Consider the following 11,652-nt stretch of genomic DNA (forward strand, 5'->3'; position numbering starts at 1 on the left):
TTCCGCTGTTCAAGTCCTATAATTGCTGTGTCAAGAACACCGACTAATTTGTCAATCGAATAATTTATCAATCGAAATTTTTTCGTTTTCAATAACCTCTGTTACTTTTCTTCGCTATCGGAAGCGAATTATAATGACGAGAAACTTGTTTTAAATCATATCAAAGACGGAGCATATCAAGATGAAATACTACATTTGGTAAGGAATTATAAGCCAAATAAAATAAAAACATCTGCGCTGAAGATAAGGATAATGCTGACAAATCAACTTCCAATTCATTACGCGCCCGCCGTTGCGTTCCCCACGCCGAGCAGCGTGAAACTGATAAACAGATTTCGGATTTCAAAACATACTTTCGCTTTAGATCCTTTACATATTAACAAATATATATCGGAAATTCTATTTGATATAATCGAAAGTTTAAGCTTACTTTTATAAAATTGCTCTTACAGTCTGCAAAAAATAATAAGCCGGATCCAATTCGAAAATTAAGGAACAACGCAATCATCAACATTAACTGAAATAGATAATTAGATAATTTTAGCTTATACGTCTATTATACATAAAACGCGCACGCGAAAACGTATTCTGCACTTGCGCACACTCATATGCGCAGTCGTAAAAGGTCTTACGCGCACGCGTAAACGCTTATGCGCATGTGTCAACGCGGCGCATGCGCAGAAAGTTTTTAGTTTTGATGTCTGGATTACAGAACATTCCGAATTATGGGTGTCCGAATTAACGACTTTTGACTGTACTATGTAGTGATATAATACACAGATATTCTTCCACTAAACACTTAGCAGCTGCTAAATTGTTTAACAAGAAATGCTTAGTTTTAGGAATGAACATTCTACAGAAGAAATAGTATTGAACACTGAAGCATATCCAATGACTGAAAAAGAAAAGCTTCAAAACTGAACTATTGTAGGTCTGATATAGATAAATACTGCAAATTAATTGAGCTGCTAAAATTTATCTTCAAAAATAATCTAGATGATGTTCTTAGTGAAATTACAAAACTGATAAAAATTCTCTTCAGAGTTCCTATGACTACATCAGAGGCAGAATGCTGCTTTTATAACATTGAAAAGAATGAAAACTTTTCTAAGAAGCATTAGGAATTTGGAGAGACTAAATGCGCTTGCATTGCTTTCAATAAAGAAAAATTTCCTTACTTGTCATCCAGAGATCAAGAAGAAAATTATTCATCTTTTTGCGCAAATTAAAACAAGAAGAATGGATTTCATTTTTAAATGAATAGACAAAGATTGAACTGTAACAATTTTGGTTAAAGTAATTAAGAAATGTTTCATTTTTTCTTGTAAGATTTCATGAAGTTTCAAAATAAATTTTCTTTTTATACATGTTTGTTTCCTTTTACACAATTTTAAAACAAAGGTTAAATTTTTTTTGGAACAGCACCCCTATTAATTTTAGCCACGAGCCGCCACTGCTTATGTTTATGTCTTTTCACTTAGTAAGAGGCAATCGACCATTAACAGCCTTTACCAATATATTATACTTGACTTTTAAATGTATAACTAAATTGAGAATTTTCCTCCTTTTTATAAGCTTTGGAAATCACGCGCGATTGTTCTAGCAATTTCCCAAAATCAAAAAAAGATATTTATTTATTAAATGTTAAACGCACATGCTCTTGTATTTTTAATTTTTCGGCTTAGCTTTCTTTTAATATTCGTCACATGCTGCACTGCACAGGGAATAAAACAATTTTATTTATAATTCTACTAACATTAGCTATTTAAATTCCAAATCTATAACAATATATTATTTCATGGCAAACAATAAGTTTTATGCTGATCTTTAACTATTTTCTTTTAAAAAACAAGATGCACTCCAGTAACTCACCTGTTAGTAGTTTATAGCTATAAATAGCCTATTTCAGTTTAAAATTGCATAGAATACAGTAGACACATTGAAAAATAATCTTTTCAAATAAATTTGGCGAAAAAGGTTTTCCCATGCACTCTTTCATAAATACAAATGTAATAAAAAAAAGAAATGCTGAGTTTTCTCAATCTAATTTTAAAAAAAAGCCAAATTAAGTTACTTAACAAGTGCGATCTCTAACAGTCAGAGAATTATATATTTGTTATCATTTCATTCAGTTAGACTTAAATTCTCTTAATATGTAACAAACATTTCTGCAAAGTTTAAATTAAGCTTCCATTACACTGTATTAACTATTCCAATATGTTTAAAATTTTCTTGAAATCATAATGTGCATGATAATGATTTAAAAGTTATTTCAGAACTTTAAACTTAGTTCTATCAGAGCTCTAAATTTGGAGCTATACATGATTTATACAGACTTATACTTGCAGCTTTAAACAGACTTGAATTTTTTAATCCCAAACTTTTACTTTTGTTCACTGATAAGCAATAACTCGATTTAAACCTTGATGCAAAACATCTACTAGATTTTGGATTTTTCATTATGAAAAATACATATTAATTAGGATCACTGTGCCATAATACCAAACACTAGATTAAGTATCAAGAATATCTCCCACCATAGCAGTGCTCTCTATAAACTGAGCAACAAAAGTAGGCAAAACTACCAATGGAGTTTGCCCTCTTTTTTTTTATACTCTGTGAGCTTGGGTACCTCATAGTTGGTCTAAGTGCTCACAGGTTAATATATGATGATGGCACAGACTTGCAATGTATGTCAAACAAAAGTCAGTAAAAGATACACTAGAAATATGAACTAAAATAAAAGGTCCACCAAAATCAAGTTAACAGTTATTCGCAATTTTAAAAACATGCAATATGTAAAAAAATAGGTGGAAAATGTCATTAAATGTAAAATAACATTTGTAACCAATCCTTTAACATAAACTGTTGGACTAACTGTGACAACAAGGGTGCCCTCTGGTGAGTAGCAGAGAAAGACTTTAGTAAAAAAATCTAACCTGATAGGTTGTATAAGACTCTTGCTCTGTAATTTTCTTAAAGTTAAATGTAATGTGCGTATGTAACTTAAGCCTGTTAATAAATACTTGTATTGAATATTATAGTTTAAGCCTGTTAATAAATACTTGTATTGAATATTATAGTTTAAGCATGTTAATAAATACTTGTATTGAATATAATAGGACTCGTCTATGACCCTATCTGAAAAAACCCCTCACACATTTAGTTTAAGTGCAAAAATTGCCTTTTAAAGCATATATTTTGGAAACATTTTTATTCTCTCGAGACAAAATACTGATTTACCTGGTTCCAATTACCCGAAGAGAGGACAGCCATTTGAGTAATCATATGGTTTTTATATCTGATGATTTCTGCAAACATAAAGAATCTAGGTATTGCTATCCTAAAACACTGAAATTTTCACTGGAGAGATTACAATCTGCAATCACACGGGTGAAAATATCTGGGGAAATGGAAAGCCATTTGGAAAGAAGCTATGTGCACATCTCGGTTGCTATATAAATACCTTTTGGTAACATCGTGGGCGGCTACATAAATACTTTTTCCTGACATAGTGCACTGTCATACTTTTTTTTTTTTTTTTTTTTGTGAGAGTGGGGATAATCAAATAGTACCAAAAAATCATTTGAAAGAAAGAATTAAATGCTTTTGGAACTCGCAACAAAAAGACACAGAGATTCATTTACCGAAATATAAATTGCATGTTTATTAGAGATAGAAATATTATCTTTTATTTTATGTGCATATTTTTCCATTTGGTCATAAAACACAACTTTATTAAAAATGGGAACATAAAACACAATTACATAAAAGAAGCTTGATAATAACAAAACTTTTTCCAGTAAAAATTTATTAATTTTTTATAATGAAGAATTGATAGAAACTGTATTATATAACAACTTGAATTTAATTTTTTAATCAACTATATATTCGATACTTAAACACGATACATATACAAGCAGAAATATTATTTAATTTTATAGAAATATTAAGCACAAAGTCAAAAACAATCTGACAATTCACTGGTATATTTCTCTAAATTTTCCCCACACAAATCGATAAATAAGAACACTCAAATTAACTACAGAATTATTTTTCCTTACAGAAATTCCTTAAACAAGCTGTTCCCTTTAAAAAAAAAAAAAAAAAAAATTCAAAGATTTCACTTTAAATAAAATGTTAAAACTTTACATAGAAGCACACATTGCACACAATAATTTCCAGTCCACTTATAGACAAAAATGGAAGAAAAAAAAAAACATCATCAGAACTTTTAGTAAGATAATTGCAATAAAAGTATCAATTTTTGACATTCCTTAAGGTCAACGCTATGTATCCAATATGCTTGAGGGGGTTAATACAATAATATTAAATGACATTAGCTCTTTTGCAAAATAAACAAGATTAATAACAGAATTTACTTTACCACAGAAAAGAATGCAATTGTTCCAGCCTCCTTAAAATGAAATTGAACAAGATTTATTTAAGAAGCATTCTAGAGAGCAGTAGCAGAATTTTATTAGAATTTTTAAGGGGAAAAAATACAAAACAGCTTGAAATAAACAATTATTACAGGTGGATGTACCATTTTCAAAATGGTTCATTACAAAAGATAATTTTGAATATTTAGAAAGAAGAGCTTATTATACCAATTATGAAGGTTTTTAAAAGATATAATGTATTATCCATCATACATTTCAAAACAATAAATTAAAAAAAGTTATTAGGGAAAAAAAAGTATTTCTTCTATGATTAGGAAATGTGGCAAAAAGAAAAAAAAAAAATTGAAGGAAAAAATATGCCACTTCTATCACTTAGTGAGGGCACAGTGCATTTAATGAATGACATGATTTAAAATAAAGCAGTGAATCACATGAGAATTCACAATAAATAAAACAATAAAATACATTGCAATAAAACAGGGAAGACAATTTTAAGAGAAAATAGCATCCCTTAGTCTTGCTTTATTTAAATAAAAACCAAATTCTGTAAAATTTGAAGCCAAAATCATTGAGTAATAGTATATTATAATCAAATCTTACAACTTATTTGTAAGCGAGTTATTAAAAGTTAAATTCAACAGCAGAAAATTTTTACTATCTTGCTCTTCACTGCAACTTCCAATACAAATGGAGTTTTATATTTTTAAAGAACTAATATACATACCCATTCAATGAGCACTATAAAAAATGCATCAAAAGTCCCTGTTTATGTTTATACTTCTTGCCACATGGATATTCACCAGTATGCACCCTTAAATGAGTTTTGAGATTCCACTGATGATTAAACATTTTATTACATACTTCACAAACATAAGATCCACCCTTTAGAATGAATTCTCAAATGAGATTTCAGATCATGTTTCTGGATAAAGACTTTGTTGCTTATGTCAAGAAATAACAGTTTCATTCCTTTTATGCTTTAACATGTGCTCTTCAAAGCCACTGCTTCTTTCACCAACATAGGGACAAAATGGACACGTGAATACTAAATTTTCAGTTTCCTTTTCATAACCAGATTTCCAGTTACACATATTTGTGCCTACCAAACAAAATTGTATTTAGTGATTATATTTTCAAAATCTCAATTCATCAAAATTTTCACATTCTGCAAGAATAAATACAGAGGTATAATGGATAAAAGTACTGATTCAAAATACACATTCATAAAATTATCTTTAATTACATAAAATCATAGATTTTTCAGAAGCTGTGAATTATAATTTTATCAATTTATGAGGAATGATGCATAACAATAGAAAAAACATATAAAAAACATAAAAGTACTGCATATGATGTAAAATTAATCATATTAAATTACAAAATTACAAGGGCAATTCAGGGGGGGGAGAGATTAACTCACGGAGGGGGGAAACTAAGGCTTACGCATTGTATATGGATGCGATTTCTGCTGACTTTACATAAATATCACAATGTGTTTTCATGCTGGCAATCACTTTATTTACCATAGTTTGGAGTATTAAGTTCTACTCCTTCAGCAATGTGTTTTCAGGGCATTTACTTCTTTAGTTGATTCAATTATAACTGTTACAAGACAACTTGCATAACAGCATTATTTATCTCAAAAGGCCATTATCCACTGTGAATTAGCAGCACTACCTGCCCAGATCAACATGACAGAGCATTCAACTAGTTGAGTGGTTTTTAATAAAGATATAATTTACACTCAGTGACAATGAATTAAGAGCGTTTAATACCCCTTTCTCATGTCGATTTTTAATAACAGATGGCGCTACGAACGTTGAGCGATAAAGACTCAAATCTGTAAGACTACCTACAGCCTGGTTACTATGGCAACGACGCTTCCTTCCTCTGTACTTGTTTGGCGGGAAAGTGAGTAAGCCATAAAACACATCCCCTCAGTTGAACAAAAGACCTGCTGTCATTTCTTCCGTCTGTGACTCAGACTGCAGGGTATGTTTTGAACAGGAATAGAACTTTTTCACCTTTTGTGTTGAATGAAAGATATCTGTGAGATACGTGCAGCAGTCGCTATTTCTTTTCGCAAAATTTGTTCATCACGCTTTTCAATGTTGCGTAATGTTTCATAATTTGCCGTTATTTTGCGGAAGAAAACAAATTTCATCGCGACATAAAAATTATATATAAATGATTTTATACTTGATGATATGTGTATACATATATAGCACGCACATAATATTCCATTTACTCATCCATCCATAATATTTCATAAATTACCATCCATAATATTCCATAAATATGTGTTAGCACTTTCCAGAGCTTTATATATATTTTTTACTTGTATTATAAAATCGTATAACACTCCTAACTATTATTTTTTTACTTCAAAAGTGGATAAATCATTATCAAATTTTTCTAGTACACGGAGAAATGGTCTATGTATCCACACACATAAACGTAGTAAAAGATACTATTGTTGATTGAATATCTTTTGGCAGCAATATCAAGATGCAACGAAAATTCGAAATCAATTAATAACATGCATTTTATTACAAAAACACTAGCAGGACGTATTATTTGCACAAAAAACTTAGTGTGGAAATAATTTGCGGCACATTATCTGAGATCCGCTTTGAATGAATACATAAAGTGTTATAATGAACAATCAGTTTTAATATTTCACTTGATACTGAAATGCATAAAATCAAATTGCGTTTCTATGTTTCAGGTTTATAAAATACAGCTGATAATTGAAGGGGTATCAGGTTTATAAAGTACAAGCTGATAATACATGATAAGGGAGAAGAAATTCCTAAATTACAAAATTGAATATTATATTTTAATAAAGTAAAATGATACATATTATAGATACATCCTAAAAAACGATAATATATATATATATTGTATATCGTTGTATACCGTATATATATATTATGTATTTATATGTATATCTACTCTTTTCCGGATGTAACTGTAATTACGTACTGTGCTGGTTTATCATCTTCCTGTAGCGATGCATTTGGATTTGCTGTGTATGAATCTGTTTCATTGAACAGGAACAAATAGGAAACAGAATATTGAAAATTGAATTTTTTTAAAGCATTAGTAATTTATATATATTAGATTGACTAAAAAGAGTATATTCATGCATAACGTATAAATATGCGAAGTGAATACTTTTTGGCAATCACCTTTCTAGGATGATCATTTTTAAAAATAACCAGTACTGTTGATAAAATAAACACCGGTACGATCTATCTGCCTAAGGGAAAGGATGCCTTCGTGGAAGACTTTCTAAGGGAAATTGGCTCCTAGACACGTTACACAGGGTAAAACCACGAAAGCGCAACCAGTCCCTTCGCGGGATTCGAAACTCGGACCGAAATACTGGTGTTCAGCTACTTTACCGCTTCGTGCCTCATTTCAGAGCGGATTCGCTATATATGAAACAGAGTAATGTGCTGTTACCGCATTTAGCAGCCTGCCTTTTTCCTTGACCTACCATAAAAAAATAAAATAGCAAAATTATAACAGCGTCTCTAAAAAGATGCTTTGCTACATTCTCATTAAATCTTTATCATTCTGCGCTACTAAAAACGAAGTACGATTATTTCAAATTCAAAATTTTATAACATTACTTTACAGAAAGCGATCTCATGTCTTCTAAAAATAAAACCCAACATCTGTTTCTACTCAAGCGCTTACTTTCTAGACAAAGTAATTTCAGTGTAACGTACGTTCAGTTTTATCTAACTTTGAACGGAAAAAAAAAAAAAAAAACTATGTACATAACAGGCAAAGATATTAACAGCACATAAATTTAATCAATTATATTGGATTACCAGAGGAGAAAAAAATAATTCGATGAGATAATTCTCTGAGAATTCATAAACGCTAAATTAAGAATAAATTTTATAAAATGTTTACTAATGAATACATGTATTTGCATAGTAAGTTTGCTTTTTTAAAAAATTTTTCATCTTTATCACGTTTATCGGAGTGTCGTATTTAACTTCACAATTATGCTCCGAAATTTCATTGCTGTAGATTGGATTATTACCAATATATAATTCTACTAGTAACCAGAGCCAGTATTAGAGGTTTTTGCTGCTCACTACAATATCTGTGGCTCTTACTTCTGCCACGCGCCGCCAGTGGCTGAGTGGTTAAGAATATTGATTACTGGAAGTTCGACCTGGTTTCGGTTCGATCCCAGGCGAACCAGCTGGCTGCATGGTTTGTTTTCCTGTTGTGCAACATGAATACGACCCAGTTTCCTTCAGCAATTAGGCTCACCCGCGGCCGAGCGGTTAAATCGCTGAACACTGGTAGTTCCGACCTGGGTTCGAATCAAGGCGAACGGGCTGGCTACATGGGCGTTTTCATAATCTTCCCCGTGTGTAACGTGTATGGGGAGCTTTGCTATAAACTAAACTAAGCCTTCAGAAACTTCCTCCACGAAAGCATCTGCTATCTGCCACCTCGTGGCTTTGCTATATTCAAAGAGCCTAACCCAATTCTAGCACTCAGTTCCTCTCTAAATTCTAGCGGGCGAGCGCTAAAGTCGCCTATTACTGGTAGTTCAACCTCGGCACATTATCTGAGTTCAGCTTTGAATGAAAACAACATAAAGTGTTATAATGAACGATTAGTTTAAAGATTTCACTTGATACTGAAATGCATAAAATCAAATTGCGTTTCTACATATCAGATTTATAAAGTACAGCTGATAATTGTAGGAATATCAGGTTCATAAAGAACAGTTGATAAATACATGAGAAGTGGGAAGGAATTCATAAATTACAGAATTTAATGGTTGTAACGAAAATTTTAAGCACGAACGTTCTTCATAAAGTTATGAAAAAAAAGCAGTCAGTACCTTTAGTGCGGATAGTAATCACTACCAAAAATCTATGCTTTTCTGCCAATTTTTTGGTAGTTTTTCAAAACCTTCGGCTCGGAAACTTGGTGGCCCGAGTCCAAACACAGGTCAACCTCATTTCGGACGTCTTGTGCAGAAGTGAAGATAGGACCAGCAAGATGTAGCTGAAAGTCCGAACGTGCGATGTCGGGGTTATATGGTGGATGTGGTGAAAGATCCCTTTCGAGTCCGTACAGAGGCTAGCCGGTGAATGCAGACACGTATGGTATTATCTTGATGGAACGTTACCTTTCTGCGCCGGAACTCAATTCGACTCTTTTCCTTGATAGCAGCGTCAACATGCACTAGCATCTCGTTGTATCCTTTACTGTCAAGGGTTTTACCTTTTTCCATATACTATTTGTGATTAATACCACGGCAATCCCACCAAATACAAAAGAATGATCTTTTTGTTAGTCAAATTACGCTTTACGATGCTGCCGACGGACTCACGGGCGCAGATCAACTAAATTTTTGGCCTATGTTGTTGAAATAAATTTATTTTTCAACACAAGTGACTATCCAGATCACCAGATCCAAAGCATGATCTTTTCGTTAGTCAAATTACGCTTTGCGACGCTGCCGACAGGCTCACCGGGCGCAGACCAGCTCCCTTTTCGACCTATATTGTTTGTGTAAACTTGTCTAACTTTGAAAGAAAAAAAAAAAAAAAAACTATGTATATAACACGCAAAGATATTACAGAACATAAATTTACTCAATTTTATTGGATTACCAAAGGAGGAAAAAATACTCAGATAACTCTCTTAGAATTCTTAAACGCTAAATTAAGAATAAATATTATAAAATGTTTACTAATAAATACAAGTATTTTAAATAATAAATTTTTCCATCTCTACATATACCACGTTTATCGGAGTGTCGCATTTGACTTTACAATTAAGCTCCGAAATTTCCTTGCTGTAGATTGGATGATTACCAATATACTTACAATCCTACTAGTAACCAGGGCCACTATTAGGGATTTTTGCTACTCAGTACATTATCTGTGGCTCCTACCACACGCCACCAGTGGCCGAGTGGTTAAAACTACTGAATACTGGAAGTTCGAACTGGTTTGGGTTCGATGCCAGACGAATCAGCTGGTTGCATTGTTTGTTTTCACCGTGTGTAACATGAATACAAGCCAGTTCCCTTCAGCAATTAGGCCCTCCCGCGGTAGAGGAATTAAATCGCTGAACACTGGTAGTTTCGACCTGGATTCGAATAAAGGCTAACGGGCCGGCTGCATGGACGTTTTCATAATTTTCTGTATGTGTAACGTGTATGGGTTGTCAATTTCTCTAAGAAAGTTCAACATGAAGGCATCCTACTGTGCTTTGCCATAATAACCTAATCTAAGCCTTCAGAAAATGACTCCACGAAGGCCTGCCATCTTAAGAAGGTAACCCTCGTGGCTTTGCTACATTCAAAGAGCCTAACGCAGTTCTAGCAAGCGAGCCGCCGAACACTGGTAGTTCATCTGGAGTTCAAGCCTCGATAACGAGTTGGATGCATGACCGATTTTGGTGTTTTCCAAATTCACCTGCTTTGGCGTAATCAAACTCTATAATTCTAAACAAACTGACGTTCGGTTCGGCTCCAACGGCTCTAGCACCACGTTCCAAATTATAACTACAGTTCAACAAATAAATGTCTGGCGTATACATTCGAATAACCTAAGTAAAAAAAAAAAAAAAAAAAAAAGGGGGGGGGGCTTTTTAATTTCTTCCACAACCAAGCATGCATGCATGCACATAAAGCGAATAAAGAAAAACTTATGGAGTGCAATAGGGTTCTAATCCATAACATATTTAGTTAGTGATCGCCATCATTGGGAGCTATAAATATGCTATATTGACGGGAAGGAGAAAATTTTACTTCCTGAGTGAGCTAATTCAGAACTAGTCATTATTTCATCTGTCATCTTAAATTTAGGATGTCAAATTACGTGACTAACAAAAACCTAGTATTTATATGAAGCTTGATAAAAATCAGTTTTGAAGACGGTATATGTGATCATGTTCGGTTGATTACCATTATGATCAGCAAATAACAACAGCAATTTACTGATGTCTTTCTTATCTTTATATTCAGATGTAGTTTTCAGGGCAACTAGAGAAAATTTATTAATTACTTTTATTATTTTTGATACTTTATACGTACGAAGATACATACTTGTAGGAAGAGAGATATAAATATCATATTCGAACAAATAAAAACAAATCGTGACTTGAAGACCCTAGAGATACGGCTTCTGATTGCTTTTCAAATTTTTACCATATTAGTAACGATATAATCGAATAATCTTTCAAAGATTATTGTTTA

The 11,652-nt window shown here is 32.5% G+C and overlaps 1 protein-coding gene across 4 annotated transcripts in view; it reads right to left on the reverse strand.

The window, feature by feature from the left end:
• Positions 1 to 3,642: 3,642 nt before the first annotated feature.
• LOC118204879 (uncharacterized) overlaps positions 3,643 to 11,652 on the reverse strand; it is a 55,734-nt gene continuing 47,724 nt past the window's right edge. For all 4 annotated transcript variants that reach the window (XR_015042068.1, XM_085820366.1, XM_085820363.1 and 1 more), the window contains one exon: positions 3,643 to 5,502. The gene's annotated coding sequence lies outside the window, so the exon portion shown is untranslated. The remainder of the gene's footprint in view (positions 5,503 to 11,652) is intronic.

Source organism: Stegodyphus dumicola, chromosome 7 (assembly GCF_044657685.1).
Source record: "Stegodyphus dumicola isolate Sdum_Otavi_A_Nest chromosome 7, ASM4465768v1".
In the NCBI taxonomy this organism is placed as follows: domain Eukaryota; kingdom Metazoa; phylum Arthropoda; class Arachnida; order Araneae; family Eresidae; genus Stegodyphus; species Stegodyphus dumicola.